Source organism: Hyperolius riggenbachi, chromosome 4 (assembly GCF_040937935.1).
Source record: "Hyperolius riggenbachi isolate aHypRig1 chromosome 4, aHypRig1.pri, whole genome shotgun sequence".
NCBI classification, from domain to species: domain Eukaryota; kingdom Metazoa; phylum Chordata; class Amphibia; order Anura; family Hyperoliidae; genus Hyperolius; species Hyperolius riggenbachi.
In genome coordinates, this window is record NC_090649.1 from 374479320 (window position 1) to 374498419 (window position 19100).

A 19100-nucleotide genomic window follows, 5' to 3' on the forward strand; every position below is an offset into this window, starting at 1 on the left:
CCTATCTGTCACTTGACCTGTGTGAAGTGACATTCAGTTAAAAAACTACTACTTTACTTCATTGTATATGGACTTGCTCTCTTATAGACCATTATTGGGACAAAGTTCTCCAGTACGCAAACAACTTATGTGTAAAAGCAGTTACAAAAGACCAACACTTATGCATCTTCAACTATGTTCCTGATAAATCACATCTACGACCATCACCCTTATTCCACATCTTACTGATGGTTGCCCGCAAAACAATCTTCAAAAAATGGTTGGATCGTGACCCTCCTACTGTGGGCATGGTAAAACAAGAACTCTGCCGCTTGTTCATATTAGACAAAATGAATACTTTACAGGCAAAAGATAAAAGAACAAGCTCTTTTTTTTTTAAATCTGGAGAAAGTTCATCCTCACCCAGCTCACAGACATGGAGTGTACAGCGCTAATGGGAAACTTTACAGACACCAAATGGTACTTAGCAAAGCAACTCCATGGTACTCTGGGGCCACTGGAGGTATCCTATTCCTAACCCACTATATGCAAGCAATATAAGTATGTTTTGAATGGCAGAAACTGAATAAACTAGCATGCAGAGACAAAGGGGAGGGGGGGGGATGATGTCTAAGGGGCGAGGGTGGTCTTTACTGGGGAGGAAAGGGATGGGTTGAGGGAGGAGAGGGGGAAATAAATAAAAAACCCGAGGCTCAAGACCTAATACAGGGACAAAAATGTTTAACATGTTTAAAATTTTAACTTGTTCCACAAATGTTGTATTGATGTTTTTGACGTTGTCATTTGTCTTGTCTTTGAGTGTATTGCTTTGGAAATAAAAAGTCTTTAAAAAAAAAACACCTGGGTGTCCAGAACCACTACTGGCATCTAATATCTACTACTGCCCCCTGTATAAGGCCTCAGTGCAGAATCAGTGCTTTTTTGGTCACTTAATTGTCATTAAATTACCTCAGCCTGACCATAGGGTCTGGAAAACCACAATCACCTGCACTCCCACTAACATGCGCTCACAAGCACAGTGGGCAATACACACCACTACACAAAAATTGCCGCCGAGAGGACGAACATTTATGTCCTGGAGGTGTCAACTAGTAAAACAATGATTTGCTCACCTGACGTTATCATTAAAGCTTTTAGCAGTTGTTTATGGTACGTTCAGTGAGGCGTTTCATCTGTCAGTGTGAACCGGACCTAACCCTCACACTACCTTATTGCCGTAAATGCACCACGGACGTTTTAAAGCACTTAATTCCACAAATTTAGGAATGCACTGCGATTAAAATGCGACTCTGCGTAAACTATGTAATTTTTGGTGGGACTTTTGGTTCCCCCTCTGGCATTCCACTGTCCAGGTGTTAGGCCCCTTTAAACAACTTTTCCATCATGTTTGTGGCCAGAAGCAGTCCCTATAGGTTTTAAATTTCACCTGCCTATTGAAGTCTATGGCGGTTTACATGGTTTCCCCATTTGAGAACTTTTATGGAAAATTTGTGTTCGGGAACCGAAAGTTCGATGTTCGCCATTACTATTGACCGTCCCTAGCATGGATCTGCTCAGATTTCAATCTCTTCTACTGGGAACTGGTTGATAATTGTTGGCACCTGTGGCATTGGAAAATGTTAAATTCCTGTAAGGCATGCCTGGGTTACATTATTAACTTTACTTATTTCTTATGATGACCTGTGTTGCTTGCAAATTTTCATCAGTCATTTTCGCAACAAAAATGCTATTTTTCGATTTCAAGAAATTTTCGCAAAAAAGGCTTGCATTTTTGCTTTGTCGTGTTTTAAACAAAAATGCAAAACATTTTTATTTTTTTACCATGAAAAATCATAAAAATGCAACAATGCAGAGAAATGATATTTGTACCATGACAATTTTTAACATGAAAACAGTTTTACCATGAAAATTGACTTTGAAAGTCTTATTAGGTTATCTCCACTGTATTGTGTTTTTCTTTTGCAGAGAACAGTTCATGACAGGTCAAAAGTTCACTGCCTGTTCTGCAAAAAAAAAAACTTTTAGAATGCTGAGTAATGTGTAAACTGCAAATATTAGAGAATGATGCAATGTTATGAAAAAAAGCTGTATAACTGAAAATAAAAATATGCAACATTTTTTTTTGCTTCCAATGTTCTAGTAATTACCCCTACAACACAACCAATTCTTGATATCATATTTTTTTTGTCCACTTCAGTGTCTCTTTAAGAGTGCTATCAAATTAAAATAAAGAGCATCAAAATGGAGTAATAGATTCCTACCTAGTGATATAGTCATATGCTATGTAATGGGCAAAATGTTAGTTTCCAATCGGTTTTGGGAAGGTGGTTTAATTATCTCAGAACTTGAGGTGGTAATTCTTGCAGTAATCTATGGTGGAATTTGAGGGGCCCCTTTAATAACAAGGGAACCCCAGAATTCTTCCCTCACCCAGAAAAAAAGGTAAATGGGGCAGTAGCGGAACTAAAGAGCTTGGGGCCCCAGTAAAACTTTTACACGGGCACTCAAGCACTCTATTGATATGGAGACCCAAAACCTATCAAAGACAGCTGCAGTGTCAGAGAGATGTATTTAGAGTAAGGAAACTGTTTAAGGATTACCCATATGCAATGCACATATAGAGGTGTTCATTACTAGCCTAGCACTAATGAAAATCTAATAAGATGGATGGAGAGCCCCAAGTTTAGGGGCCCTGGTGAAGTTGCAAACTCTGCATCTCCTATGGCTAAACCACTGAAAGAGGGGTATTTTTAACCACTTTGCTGCCCGGGTACAGTATATCTACACTCCTTAAGAGGGGTATTTTTAACCACTTTGCTGCCCGGGTACAGTATATCTACACTCCTTTGGACTTCCCCGCCCGGAGCATAGATATACGCACCCCCCGCCGCTGTCCTCGCTCCTGCGATCGTGCACGTCCGGAGATCAATGAACGGAAAAATGCATTCCCGTTCATTGATCTCTGCCCCCCAGCAATGATCTGCTGCTTCTATGAGAAGCAGTGCAATCATTGTGAAAAAAAACAACAGTTTCCTAGCCTCCCTGAACCTTCTGCAAGCGTACTTCGTATGCATTTACAAAAAATTACTGTGGCCATCTTGTGGCCAAAATGTAAAACTACACCCAAAAACATTTTTCACATACAAATACATTAGTTTGCAATATAAAATTAACTCATTAACTCCCACACTCCCCAATTATTACCATTTTTTTTTTTGTAATAAAAAATAAATAAAAAAAATTACAATTAAAAAAACATAAATAGTTACCTTTGGGACTGAAATCTTTAAATATTTATATCAAGAGGGTATAACACGGTTACTTTATAAATTATGGGCTTGTAATTAGGGATAGACGCAAAACTAAAAAAAATGCACCTTTAAGCTTCTTGCACACAGGGACGTTACAGGCGCACGTCAGTGCAGCCTGTAACGCTCCCCCAACGCACAGCAATGTAACACAAGTGGGCTGTTCACACTGCCCACGTTGCGTTACAGTGTAACGCAGCAAAGTGCTGCATGCTGTGCGTTCTATGCGGCTACGCCGCGTTAGACTGTTTGCACATGCTCAGTCATGTTGGGGAGGAGGGGAGAGCAGCCGGGCACATGGCTAATTAATATTCACTGCACTCAGTGACGTGCAGTGTTTACTTCCTGGAGCGGCCGCTCTGTGCGGCGATTGGCCGGGCGGGACCACGTTATGCCGCATGCGTCCAAGAGTACGCATCACGGCATCACGGATGCCAGAGTGAGCTGCACAACGCGGCTCACTCTGATGTCCACATCAGAGAGCACCAGGCGTTGCTTTAGGGGACGTTATGTGCTCTATAACGTCCCCTAAACGCAACGTCCTGGTGTGGAACTAGCCTTATTTGCAAATAAAATATTGGCGCCAAACATTGTGATAGGGACACCGGGACAAATGGGGAACAGATAGGGAACCGGGATAAATGGACAAATAAGTTACATGGATTTTAATTTCAGTACCATGCATTATTTAAAAACTATAATAGCCGAAAACTGAAAATGTTTTTTTTTCCAAATGTTTTCCTATTTTCCCAAAAAATAATTCTTGGCATAATGTCCCACCTAAAGAAAGCCTATTTGGTGGCGAAAAAAAACAAGATATAGTTCATTTCATTGCGATAAGTAATGATAAAGTTATAGGCGAATGAATGTAAGGAGTGCTGAAAGGAGAAAATTACTCGGATGCTAAAACCCCTCAGTTGTGAAGCGGTTAAATTCTTATTTCCACAAATAAAGTTGTTCAATTTAAAACTTTGTTTGCATAAAGCATCAAATTATTAGTTTGTATTTTAATATTTTATTACCTTTTTTTTCCATCTGTACCTTTTGTCTGCGCTATTTGTACTGTTTTCATCTGTATTCTACTTTCTTCTTCTACATACATCTTTCTTCTACGTACATCTTTCCTCTACGCTGTATTCCACTTTTTTTCTTCTGCATATTTCTGTAGCCAGACATTCATAGAGGCAAAAAATAAATAAAATAAAGCTATACCTTGAATGCCATGTTAGATTGTGAAGCACTGACAGTTTTTTCTTTTTTTTTTTTGTACATTTACCACTTCCACACAGCAGTAATTGAAATCTGCTCCCTATTTGTGGATACTTTTTCCTGCCGTTGTGTAGATTTCAATTACTGCGCTGTGCGGACCCACCGCTCCCACCGATCTCTCTCTCTTGCGGCAAGCCCCTTGCTCTGCCATCACTATGATGGCGGAGCTCTGTGAACTAGTCAAGAGCCTATTTCATTGGCTCCTGACCCCGTGATCACTGTGCGCCTTTCCCTTTGGCTTACATTGATGGCAGGGTCAAGAGCCAATGAAATCGGCTACTGACCAGCTCAAAGAGCTCTGCTGTCATAGTGACAGCAGAGCGAGGGGCATAAGGCAATGGGTGAGCTGCGTGACCAATGAGAATGGCGGGTCCATGCAGTGATTTTTTGGAAAGCTCAGTTTTTGGTACCAGCAGTCTCTGGTACTTAAGGGGCCAGAGACTGCTGGTATGCAAGTGGTTAAATTGCTGTTGTAATTTAGCTTTCTTGAGTGTTTGTCATATAGGGTAGTGATGCTCAAATACCCCTTTTTAAAATTCGAGTTTGGTCGAATTCGAATAGTAAATTATTCGAGGTCAGTCGAATATTCGAGTCGAATAATTTTTACTATTCGATTCGACCTCGGACTTCGAGCTCACTATTCGAGTCGGTATTCGAGCTAACTATTCGAGCTGACTATTCGAATTGGCCTTAAATAGCTTCCAACACTTGTTTTGAGGGTGAATGATGCAAGAAACCTCTTTTTTTCCAAGTAACAACAGCAAGTGATTATGTGGGGATGTTCCTTTAAAAAAAAATGTGGAAAGAGAAGTTGTGTCCTTAATTTTGTTCAGTAGTGTTACTGTATATACTTGTTCTTCTTCTTCTTTATCTTTCTTCTTCTTCTTCTCGATCTTCTTCTTCTATATCTTCTTCTTCTTCTTCTATATCTTCTTCTTCTTCTTCTTACATAGTTACATAGTTACTTTGGTTGAAAAAAGACATACGTCCATCGAGTTCAACCAGTACAAAGTACAACTCCAGCCTGCTCCCTCACATATCCCTGTTGATCCAGAGGAAGGCGAAAAAACCCTTACAAGGTAAAAATTCCTTCCCGACTCCAGATGGCAATCAGATAAAATCCCTGGATCAACATCATTGGCATTACCTAGTAATTGTAGCCATGGATGTCATTCAACGCAAGGAAAGCATCTAAGCCCCCTTTAAATGCAGGTATAGAGTTTGCCATAACGACTTCCTGTGGCAATGCATTCCACATCTTAATCACTCTTACTGTAAAGAACCCTTTCCTAAATAAATGGCTAAAACGTTTTTCCTCCATGCGCAGATCATGTCCTCTAGTCCTTTGAGAAGGCCTAGGGACAAAAAGCTCATCCGCTAAGCTATTATATTGCCCTCTGATGTATTTATACATGTTAATTAGATCTCCTCTAAGGCGTCTTTTCTCTAGACTAAATAAACCCAGTTTATCTAACCTTTCTTGGTAAGTGAGACCTTCCATCCCACGTATCAATTTTGTTGCTCGTCTCTGCACCTGCTCTAAAACTGCAATATCTTTTTTGTAATGTGGTGCCCAGAACTGAATTCCATATTCCAGATGTGGCCTTACTAGAGAGTTAAACAGGGGCAATATTATGCTAGCATCTCGAGTTTTTATTTCCCTTTTAATGCATCCCAAAATTTTGTTAGCTTTAGCTGCAGCGGCTTGGCATTGAGTACGATTATTTAACTTGTTGTCGATGAGTACTCCTAAGTCCTTCTCCAAGTTTGATGTTCCCAACTGTATCCCATTTATTTTGTATGGTGTTAGACCATTGGTACGACCAAAATGCATGACTTTACATTTGTCAACATTGAATTTCATCTGCCATGTATGTGCCCATATAGCCATCCTATCCAGATCCTGTTGCAATATAACACTATCTTCCTTAGAGTTGATGATTCTGCACAATTTTGTATCATCTGCAAAAATAGCAACATTGCTCACTACTGTATCCACTAGGTCATTAATAAATAAATTGAAGAGCACTGGACCCAGTACAGACCCCTGTGGGACCCCACTGCTAACAGTCTCCCATTTTGAGTATGATCCATTGACCACAACTCTTTGTTTTCTGTCCATTAGCCAGTTCCCTATCCAAGCACACAGACTCTTCCCCAGTCCTTGCATCCTCATCTTTTGCACCAGACTTTTGTGGGGAACAGTGTCGAAGGCCTTAGCAAAGTCTAAGTATATCACATCTACAGCATTCCCAATATCCATATTAGCATTCACTACCTCATAAAAGCTGAGCATGTTAGTCAAACAGGACCTGTCTTTAGTAAACCCATGTTGATGCTGAGAAATAAGATTATTTTCTACTATGAAGTCATGTATAGTATCTCTTAGTAACCCCTCAAATAGTTTGCATACAACTGATGTTAACCAGCTGAGCGGTCTGGACGAGCTCAGCTCGTCCAACACCGCCAGCGGCTGCCGCTCAGGCCCTGCTGGGCCGATTTTAATGAAATAAAGAGCAGCACACGCAGCCGGCACTTTGCCAGCCGCGTGTGCTGCCTGATCGCCGCCGCTCTGCGGCGATTCGCCGCGAGCAGCGGCGAAAGAGGGTCCCCCCAGCCGCCTGAGCCCAGCGTAGCCGGAACAAAAAGTTCCGGCCAGCGCTAAGGGCTGGATCGGAGGCGGCTGACGACAGGACGTCGGCTGACGTCGATGACGTCACTCCGCTCGTCGCTATGGCGACGATATAAGCAAAACAAGGAAGGCCGCTCATTGCGGCCTTCCTTGTTTATTCTGGGCGCCGGAGGCGATCGGAAGATCGCCTCCGGAGCGCCCTCTAGTGGGCTTTCATGCAGCCAACTTTCAGTTGGCTGCATGAAATAGTTTTTTTTTTATTTAAAAAAAACCCTCCCGCAGCCACCCTGGCGATTTAATCAGAACGCCAGGGTGGTTAAGCTTACAGGTCTATAATTTCCTGGATCTGATTTTTTGCCCTTCTTAAATAATGGGAAAACGTGGGCTGTACGCCAATCCACTGGGACTCTGCCAGTTGCAAGAGAGTCACAAAAGATAAGATAAAGGGGTTTATCTATAACTGAACTTAATTCCCTTAGGACCCGAGGATGCATGCCATCCGGGCCAGGTGCCTTGTCTATTTTTAATTTATTTAGTCTTGCCTTTACTTCTTCCTGCGTTAAGTATTTAATATTACAGTTAGAAGATTGAGACTCTTCCGCCTCTGTAATTTGCAACAGTGCTGTTTCCTTTGTAAAGACAGAAGCAAAGAAAGCATTTAATAACTCTGCCTTACCTTGGTCATCCACCATTGAGTTTCCACCATCATCCTTTAGGAGTCCTATACAGTCAACCTTTCTTTTTTTAGAGTTGATGTACTTGTAAAACTTTTTTGGGTTAGATTTGATATCCCTAGCGATTTGATTTTCAGCTTCGATCTTTGCCAGCCTAATTTCTTTTTTACAATTTTTATTGCACTCCTTGTAATTGCTGAGTGCAGCCTCGGACCCCTCCTGTTTTAGGACCTTATAGGCATTCTTTTTCCTCTTCATTTTATCTCTAACCTTTCTATTCATCCATAGAGGCCTTTTTTTATTCCTAGACATTTTGTTTCCATATGGGATATACATACTACAATATTGATTGAGAATACGTTTAAAAGCTTGCCATTTCCCTTCAGTGTCGTCCCCTTGTAGTACATTATCCCAGTTCACCAAACTTAGTGCCTGCCTAATTTGATTGAACTTTGCTTTTCTAAAATTCATAGTTTTAGTGGTCCCGCTGCCCCGTGGCCTATCAGTCACCAGATCAAACGTTATCATGTTGTGATCACTATTTCCCAAATGTTCTTGAACCTGCACATTTGTTACATTATCTGGTCTATTCGAAATGATCAGATCCAGTAACGCATTCCCCCTTGTTGGTTCCGTTACCATTTGAGTCAAGTAATTGTCCTGTAGTGCTGCCAGAAATCTGCTGCTTTTACCAGAATGGGTAGCCTCAATACCCCAGTCAATGTCTGGAAAGTTGAAGTCGCCCATAACTATGACCTCATTTTTACTTGCCGCTTTTTCAATTTGCTGTAGTAATTGCAGTTCTGCAGCTTCATTAATATGAGGTGGTCTGTAGCATACCCCAATAAGCAATTGGCAACTTTTATTTCCACCATGAATATTTACCCAAACGGACTCCACATCTTCGCAATCTTCCTCCATCTCATCGTTGAGGACAGCTGTAAAAGAATTCTTAACAAAGAGACAAACCCCTCCACCTTTTTTCCCTGTTCTATCCCTCCTGAACACATTGTATCCTTTTAAATTGGCTATCCAGTCATGACTTTCATCCATCCATGTCTCGGTTATTCCCACAATGTCATAGCCTTTGTCATTCAGAATGAACTCTAGTTCATCTATTTTATTTGCAAGGCTCCGAGCATTGGTTATCATGCACTTTATATTTTTACCACCACATTTACCAATTTTGTTTACCTGAAATGGTTTTTCTATATTGTCTTCTTCTTCATCTTCTTCATCTTCTTCTTCTTCTTCTTCTTCATCTTCATCTTCATCTTCATCTTCTTCATCTTCTTCTTCTTCTTCTTCTTCTTCTTCTTCTTCTTCTTCTTCTTCTTCTTCTTCTTCTTCTTCTTCTTCTTCTTCTTCTTCTTCATCATCATCATCATCATCATCATCATCATCTTCTTCTTCTTCTTCTTCTTCTTCTTCTTCTTCTTCTTCTTCTTCTTCTTCTTCTTCTTCTTCTTCTTCTTCTTCTTCTTCTTCTTCTTCTTCTTCTTCTTCTTCTTCTTCATCTTCTTCATCTTCTTCATCATCTTCTTCATCTTCTTCTTCTTCTTCTTCATCTTCTTCTTCATCTTCTTCTTCTTCTTCTTCATCTTCTTCATCTTCTTCTTCTTTTTCATCTTCTTCTTCATCATCTTCTTCATCTTCTTCTTCATCTTCTTCTTCTTCTTCATCTTCATCTTCTCCTTCCTTTTCAATATCGTCTTCTTCTTCTTCACGTATTTCTCTTTTCAATTTTTTTTTTAAAGAAATGCAGCTATTTTTGAGCGTAACAAATAGCTGGTGGGCGCACGCATGTTGGAAGCGCCATTGTATGTGCTCCCTGGCAGTGGAAACACAAAGACAGCAGGAGGTAAATTCAGCAGCAGGAGGAGGAGGATGAGTGTGTGGCAGCAGGCAGTCAATGAGGCAGGCAGCTCGCCGTGACATAATAGCCCTGGTACCTAGCGGTGATACCAGGGCTGTAAATAAACACAACAGGAGGTCCCAGACAGCGGTCGTGCAGCCCACATTGTGTCCAATACACAACTGGGACAACACAGTTTTCAACCCGGGCACCTCAGAAAAATTAAACCTTTTTTTTTTTTTTAATGGTTTGTTTGGTTTTGGTTTTGCAACCAATATAGCTATTGTTTGACGTAATAGCTGGTGGCAGAGTGGCAGCAGAAGGTAATTCTGTGTACCCTGGCAGTGGAAACACAGACAGACAGCAGCAGCAGGAGGAGGAATGGAGGAGTAGGCGAGCAGCTATTGTTTGACGTAATAGCTGGTGGCAGAGTGGCAGCAGAAGGTAAATCATCTGTGTACCCTGGCAGTGGGAAACACAGACAGACAGCAGCAGCAGGAGGAGGAATGGAGGAGTAGGCGAGCAGCTATTGTTTGACGTAATAGCTGGTGGCAGAGTGGCAGCAGAAGGTAAATCATCTGTGTACCCTGGCAGTGGGAAACACAGACAGACAGCAGCAGCAGCAGCAGGAGGAGGTATGGAGGAGCAGTGTGAGTGTGGCAGCAGGTAGGCAGCGTGACATAATAGCCCTGGTACCTAGCGGTGATACCAGGGCTGTAAATAAACACAACAGGAGGTCCCAGACAGCGGTCGTGCAGCCCACATTGTGTCCAATACACAACTGGGACAACACAGTTTTCAACCCGGGCACCTCAGAAAAATTAAACTTTTTTTTTTTTTTTATTGTTTTTTGGTTTTTGGTTTTGCAACCAATATAGCTATTGTTTGACGTAATAGCTGGTGGCAGAGTGGCAGCAGAAGAAGGTAATTCCGTGTACCCTGGCAGTGGGAAACACAGACAGACAGCAGCAGCAGGAGGAGGAATGGAGGAGTAGGCGAGCAGCTATTGTTTGACGTAATAGCTGGTGGCAGAGTGGCAGCAGAAGGTAAATCATCTGTGTACCCTGGCAGTGGGAAACACAGACAGACAGCAGCAGCAGCAGCAGGAGGAGGTATGGAGGAGCAGTGTGAGTGTGGCAGCAGGTAGGCAGCGTGACATAATAGCCCTGGTACCTAGCGGTGATACCAGGGCTGTAAATAAACACAACAGGAGGTCCCAGACAGCGGTCGTGCAGCCCACATTGTGTCCAATACACAACTGGGACAACACAGTTTTCAACCCGGGCACCTCAGAAAAATTAAACCTTTTTTTTTTTTTATGGTTTTTTGGTTTTTGGTTTTGCAACCAATATAGCTATTGTTTGACGTAATAGCTGGTGGCAGAGTGGCAGCAGAAGAAGGTAATTCTGTGTACCCTGGCAGTGGGAAACACAGACAGACAGCAGAAGGGCAGTACACAGCAGCCCACTGTAGGTGTAAAATGTGTGGCTGCAGGCGACGTAATAGTCAAAGTGAACCAGGCTGGCTTAGTGAGCAGGAGCCAGGAGGTGGTAAAGGGTGGTAAGGCACATTAACGATGGTTCCGGCAGCCAGTTCATGTCCCCCTCTCGCCGACAACAGGGGCCAGGAACTCGCCTTCCACCCACGCCTGGTTCATCTTGAGAAACGTCAGTCTGTCCACAGACTTGTGAGACAGACGTGAGCGTTTCTCGGTGACCACGCCACCAGCTGCACTGAAGCAGCGCTCGGACAGCACGCTGGAAGGGGGGCAGGACAGCACTTCCAGGGCGTACTGCGCCAGCTCGCTCCAGATCTCCATGCGCTTGACCCAATACTCCATGGGATCAACAGGGGCATCGCTGTCAAGCCCGCTGTACGACCCCATGTAGTCAGCCACCATGCGGGTCAGGCGCTGGCTGTGACCGGAGGAGGATGCTGCTGCATGCATCTCCTCTCTAGTCACTGCTGCCGGAGCCTCTACAGTCCTGTAGAGCTCGTGGCTGAGAGACAGCAGGTCTGTGGGGCGCTTGCTGCTGCTGGATGCAGGCACCTGCTGCTGCCTCTGTGCTGGCTGCTGGACAGTGGGGGTGGAAGGCTGGGGGAAGGCTTCCTCCAAGCGCTCAACAAGGGCCTGCTGCAAGCTCCTTATTTGTTGCGCTGGGTCTCCTCCTGCAGGCGGCAGGAACTGGCTCAACTTCCCCTTGAGGCGTGGGTCCAACATCATGCTGATCCAGATGTCCTCCCTCTGCTTCATCTGGATCACCCTGGGGTCCCTGCGCAGGCACGTCAGCATGTGCGCTGCCATTGGGAAGAGGCGGGCCACGTCTGCTGGCACATCGACGTCAGTGCTGTCCTCATCCTCCTCCTCTGCCGCCTCATCCTCTCTCCACCCCCGCACCAACTCAGCTGCGCTGTGCTGATCCCCCTCATCAGCAGCCAGGTCAGGGACCTCCACCAAGTCCTCCTCCTCCTCCCCCTCAGAGGTGGACTGCGCAGCTGGTTGCCGCTCCTGCTGGTCCAAGGCTGCCGCTCCCTGTTCCAGCAAAGCATCGAGGGCCCTGTTCAGCAGAGAAACCAGGGGCACCCACTCGCAGACCATAGCATGGTCCCTGCTCACCATGTTTGTGGCCTGCAGGAAGGGAGCCAGCACTAAGCACACCTGCTGCATGTGCCTCCAGTCATCATCGGGGACGATGGACGGGAAGTTGCTGGTCTTGTCCCTTCTCTGAGCTGCGGAAACAGTGGCCAGGGCAAGGTACTGTTTGACAGCGCGCCTCTGTTCAACCAGACGCTCCAACATCGCCAGGGTGGAGTTCCAGCGAGTCGGAACGTCAAGGATCAGCCGATGGCGTGGCAGATCCAGCTCCTTTTGCACGTCTTCCAGGCTCGCACAGGCTGCAGCCGAGCGCCGGAAGTGACGCACAACATTCCTTGCCGTTTCCAGCAGTTCGCCCATCCCCTGGTAGGTGCGCAGGAACTTCTGCACCACCAGGTTCAGCACGTGGGCAAGACAGGGGATGTGGGTCAGGTTTCCCCTGTCTATTGCGGCAACCAGATTGGCCCCATTGTCGGCCACCACCTCTCCGACTCTGAGGCCTCTGGGGGTCAGCCAAATCCTCTCCTGCTCCTGGAGTTTGGCCAACACATGGGTTGCCGTCAGCTTGGTCTTCCCAAGGCTGACCAAGTGCAGCAGCGCTTGGCAGTGGCGGGCCTTCACGCTGCTGCTGAGGCGGGGGGTTTGGCCAGGTGTGCCGGAGGATGGCAGAGGATCGGAGGAACCTGCTGCAGTTCCCCTGAGCCTGCGGGGTGGCACCACCCACTGTGTTGCTGCTGCTGCTGTGCCCGCTGCTGCTCTCCCATCCTCACCCCCTTCCACCAAGCTGACCCAGTGGACAGTGAAGGACAGGTAGCGGCCTGTCCCGAAGCGGCTGCTCCAGGAGTCCATGGTGACGTGGACCCTTTCACCAACCGCGTGCTCCAGCCCTCGCTCCACATTGGCCATCACAAAGCGGTGCAGTGCAGGAATGGCCTTGCGGGCAAAGAAGTGTCTGCTGGGGAGCTGCCAGTCTGGGGCTGCGCAAGCAAGCAGCGCACGAATGTCGCTCCCCTCCTGCACGAGCGTGTACGGCAGGAGTTGGGAGCACATGGCCCATGCCAGCAAGCCGTTCAGCTGCCGCTAGCGACGGCTGCTGGGAGGCAGAGCCCTAACCACCCCCTGGAAGGACTCGCTCAAAAGGCTCTGGCGTAACCTTTTGCTGACACGGGAATCAGCAGACACAGCAGAGGAGGCCACTGAGGACTGGCTGCCAGAACAGGCCTCAGTGTCGGCGGCAGGAGTTGCAGAGGGGGGAGGAGCAGTGCGTTTCCGCACTCCTGCTGGTGCTGCTGGAGGAGCAGGAGGGCGGGTGGCTGCTGTTGCTGCTGCTGCTGCTGAAGGCTGTGCAGTGATGGGTGTGGTGCCACTGCCAGCAGCAGATGCCTTCAGCCTCTGGAACTCCTCATGCTGGTGGAAATGTTTAGCCGCAAGGTGGTTGATGAGCGAGCTGGTGCTGAACTTTAAGGGGTCTGCACCTCTGCTCAACTTCCGCTGACAGTGGTTGCAAGTGGCGTACTTGCTGTACACAGTGGGCATGGTAAAAAACAGCCAGATTGGTGACAGAAACTTCCCCCTACGGCATGGAAGCGCTGCTGCCTGTCTCCCTGTGGTGGTTGGGGGGGGGGCTTGGGTGCGGCTGGGGGTGGTACTGGCTGATGCTGCTGCTGCTGCTGCTGAGCCTGAGACACCAGCAGGCTGTGGGACGCTGCCAATGCTTGCAATGATGCGCCTCCTTGCAAGGCCCACAAGCGCATCCTCCTCCTCAGAGCTGCTGAGGACGACATCCCCTGGAGGTGGTGGCACCCAGTCTCTGTCTGTCACCGGGTCATCATCATCCTCCCCCTCCTGAAACATGTCCTGCTGGGATGAGGACCCTCCAAACTCCTCTCCTGATGCATGGATGGGCTGCTTGACTGTCGCCACAGTCTTGCTGTCCAATCCCTCATCCCCCAAAGTGCCCATCAGCATCTCCTCCTCAAGATCGCCAACAACAGCAGACAATTTACTCATGATGCCTGGGGTCAAAAGACTGCTGAATGACAGGTCGGCGAGTGACGGTGAACTGGCCTCCTCCCCAGACCCTGCTGGGCGGCTGCTGCGAACAGGGGTGGTGGTGGTGGTGAGGGTGGAGGCCTCGGATGCAGAGCTGATGGCGGGCTGCTCATCCTCCGTCATGAGTTGCACCACAGTGTCTGCATCCTTTTCCTCAATGGGACGTTTCCGACCCGGCTGGAGGAAAATGGGAGCAGGTGCTACACGCTGCTGCTGCTGTGTCTCTGCAGCGTGAGTTGCAGATGCTCCTGCTGGGCGGCGCCCAAGGCGTCCACGGCCAGTGGCTATGGGAGGAATGTTAGCCACTGACGCTGCTGCTGCGGAACTGTGCATGGTGGCGCGCCCGCGGCCGCGGCTTGCCACAATGCTGCTCCCTCTCCTCCTGATTCCCTTGCTGCCCTTCCCCTTGCCCAAACCGCGCTGGCTGCCACTTCCAGACATCTTAAATGTTTTGGGCGTATAGACAAAAGTTTTGTAAAAGGGCGGGTGAAAAGTGGGGTACTTTAATGGAGTGGGTTGGTTGGTGAGGTGACTGAGTGAGTGTCCCCTAGTACAGTAAGTAAGTAGTAACAGTCAGGAAGTACAACTAGCAGTTACAATAATCAGTAGTAATCACAAGTAAATTTAGTGTGTGTACACTCAGACAGTGAGTGCACGCACGCAGGAGCTAGTAGCCTATGAACACAGTGACTGAGTGTCCTAGACTCCTAGTACAGTAAGAGTAAGTAGTAACAGTAAGTAGAACTAACTAATTACAATAATCAATCAGCGATCAGAAGGAAATGGAGTGTGGGTGTGTGTACACTCAGACAGTGAGTGCACGCACGCAGGAGCTAGTAGCCTATGAACACAGTGACTGAGTGTCCTAGACTCCTAGTACAGTAAGAGTAAGTAGTAACAGTAAGTAGAACTAACTAATTACAATAATCAATCAGCGATCAGAAGGAAATGGAGTGTGGGTGTGTGTACACTCAGACAGTGAGTGCACGCACGCAGGAGCTAGTAGCCTATGAACACAGTGACTGAGTGTCCTAGACTCCTAGTACAGTAAGAGTAAGTAGTAACAGTAAGTACAACTAACTAATTACGATAATCAATCAGCGATCAGAAGGAAATGGAGTGTGGGTGTGTGTACACTGAGACAGTGAGTGCACGCACGCGGGAGCTAGTAGCCTATGGACAGTGACTGAGTGTCCTAGACTCCTAGTACAGTAAGAGTAAGTAGTAACAGTAAGTACAACTAACTAATTACGATAATCAATCAGCGATCAGAAGGAAATGGAGTGTGGGTGTGTGTACACTGAGACAGTGAGTGCACGCACGCAGGAGCTAGTAGCCTATGGACAGTGACTGAGTGTCCTAGACTCCTAGTACAGTAAGAGTAAGTAGTAACAGTAAGTAGAACTAACTAATTACAATAATCAATCAGCGATCAGAAGGAAATGGAGTGTGGGTGTGTGTACACTCAGACAGTGAGTGCACGCACGCAGGAGCTAGTAGCCTATGAACACAGTGACTGAGTGTCCTAGACTCCTAGTACAGTAAGAGTAAGTAGTAACAGTAAGTAGAACTAACTAATTACAATAATCAATCAGCGATCAGAAGGAAATGGAGTGTGGGTGTGTGTACACTCAGACAGTGAGTGCACGCACGCAGGAGCTAGTAGCCTATGAACACAGTGACTGAGTGTCCTAGACTCCTAGTACAGTAAGAGTAAGTAGTAACAGTAAGTAGAACTAACTAATTACAATAATCAATCAGCGATCAGAAGGAAATGGAGTGTGGGTGTGTGTACACTCAGACAGTGAGTGCACGCACGCAGGAGCTAGTAGCCTATGAACACAGTGACTGAGTGTCCTAGACTCCTAGTACAGTAAGAGTAAGTAGTAACAGTAAGTAGAACTAACTAATTACAATAATCAATCAGCGATCAGAAGGAAATGGAGTGTGGGTGTGTGTACACTCAGACAGTGAGTGCACGCACGCAGGAGCTAGTAGCCTATGAACACAGTGACTGAGTGTCCTAGACTCCTAGTACAGTAAGAGTAAGTAGTAACAGTAAGTAGAACTAACTAATTACAATAATCAATCAGCGATCAGAAGGAAATGGAGTGTGGGTGTGTGTACACTCAGACAGTGAGTGCACGCACGCAGGAGCTAGTAGCCTATGAACACAGTGACTGAGTGTCCTAGACTCCTAGTACAGTAAGAGTAAGTAGTAACAGTAAGTAGAACTAACTAATTACAATAATCAATCAGCGATCAGAAGGAAATGGAGTGTGGGTGTGTGTACACTCAGACAGTGAGTGCACGCACGCAGGAGCTAGTAGCCTATGAACACAGTGACTGAGTGTCCTAGACTCCTAGTACAGTAAGAGTAAGTAGTAACAGTAAGTAGAACTAACTAATTACAATAATCAATCAGCGATCAGAAGGAAATGGAGTGTGGGTGTGTGTACACTCAGACAGTGAGTGCACGCACGCAGGAGCTAGTAGCCTATGGACAGTGACTGAGTGTCCTAGACTCCTAGTACAGTAAGAGTAAGTAGTAACAGTAAGTAGAACTAACTAATTACGATAATCAATCAGCGATCAGAAGGAAATAGAGTGTGTGTTGTGTGTGTACACTCAGACAGTGAGTGCAGTGCGCACACGCAGGAGCTAGTAGCCTATATGAACAGTGACAGTGAGTGTCCCTACGGGTACAGTAAGAGTAAGTAGTAAGTAAGTACAACTAACTAACAATAATCTATCAGTAATCAGAAGGAAATAGAGTGTGTGTACACACAGACAGTGAGTGAGTGCACACACGCAGGAGCTAGCTAGTAGCCTATAAACAGTGACAGTCAGTGAGTGTCCTACTCCTAGTACAGTATAACTACAATACTATTAGTAAAGGACAGCAGAAATACTGGTATAGATGAGAGAAATAAACAGAGGACAGCTGCCCACAGAGGCAAGGCCCCCCTGAGGCCTAAACCTGTAAGCTTGCAGCAGCTGCCTGTCTCTAATGTAACACACAAGCTACTAACTAAAATACAATGTCTATCTAACTAACAACAATATAGGTGTATATGGCAGGTGTAGGTGAGCAAAAACGCTAGGTAAATGATCACAATAGAGCACTTGCTAAGCCAAAGCACAAAGGAGCAACTCTCTCTCTGTACAAGTCTCAGGCAAGCATGGAGAAACGGAACATGGCGGCCGCTATTTATAGGGTAGGGGCTGGCCAGGGTCCCCCTCTGTGATTGGCTGCCGTCAGAGGGCCTGGGAGCCCTCTGATTGGCTCTAAGGACATCAATCTGGGCTATGACGCTATTCGAGCTCGGTACCGAGCTCGAATAGCGCCGAGTTGCTCGAATAGCTCGAATAGTGAATGGGCTATTCGAGTGTACTCGGATAGCCCATTCGAATAGCTCCAGCTATTCGGAGCTCGAATACCGAGCTCGAATAGCTGAAAAAGAGCTCGAATATTCGAGCTACTCGAATATTCGAGCTCTGCTGAGCACCACTGATATAGGGTAATAACCTCCACATTTCCTGCATTCTTTTGCCTCAGGCTTGATATCTGTCACCAGCTTGCACAGCATGCAACTGAAGCTCTCTTTCACACAGCATCCATTGTCTATCCGTAAAGATACCTCACCACAGTAATTGAAATCTGCTCCCTATTTGTGGATGCTTTTTCCTGCCGTTGTGTAGATTTCAATTACTGCGCTGTGCGGACCCACCGCTCCCACCGATCTTACAGTGAGTTGGCAATCAATCACCACTATTGGTGGATAATGTAAATAGCCTCACCTTTTTTAAGATAAACAAAAGATGGGTTACTAAAAGCTATGTGCCACTCAATGCTAATGTCACAGTTTGATGTCAGCAAGATGCCAAATTGTATACTGTTTGTGTTAATCCAGACCTCTGCTGCCACAGCCAGCACCACACCTGCACATGCCTGAGCCTATTTTTTTTGTTGTTGCTATCCCTCTCTTTATATCTGCCTGTGGTAGAATCTGTTCTTGTTGGATACTTGAGCTTGCTGTGCATCTTGGGTGCTAATGATTAACTCGGGAGATGCCATTTCGGTGCTTCCCAACAAAATTTGGGCATCTTACCTCCCCCAAATTTTGCTTATGATCGTTCAGCAAGAAGGTGACTGGATGACAAATCACTGGTCTTGTCTCCCAGGAATCTTTGGTAGATGAGAAAGGCTTGATTCGCTGTGAGATCGAAGTTTATATACTCTCTCCCTCATCCCCATTAGAAAAAAATGGGTATAAAGGGTCTCTCAGCTAAGAGGAAAGGCTAGCAGAATTACAACCACACAAAACCCAAATTTCAAGTTTGTAAATTCTGAAAGCATGCATATTATTTAATTGTAATCGGGTAAGGAAACATTTTATTTTTTTATATAAATATATACTTTATCTTCTTATTTCTCCACATAATCACCTCCTTTATTTAAGCATTTATCATATCTTACAAGGTTTTTATTTCTTTGTTATAGTAGCATCACACATCTCATCTATGGATTGGAGGGATTTATGATGGGGGGGTTCATGTTAATGCTACTGAACAAACAGTTACTGGCATCCTGCAGTCAAAGCCTTTTCTTATACTACCTGAAATTAATGAGAAATTTTGACTAGGCAATCATTTGAAGACAAAGAGCACATTGATGGATAGAGCAGTTATTACAATTTAACTTTAAGAAATG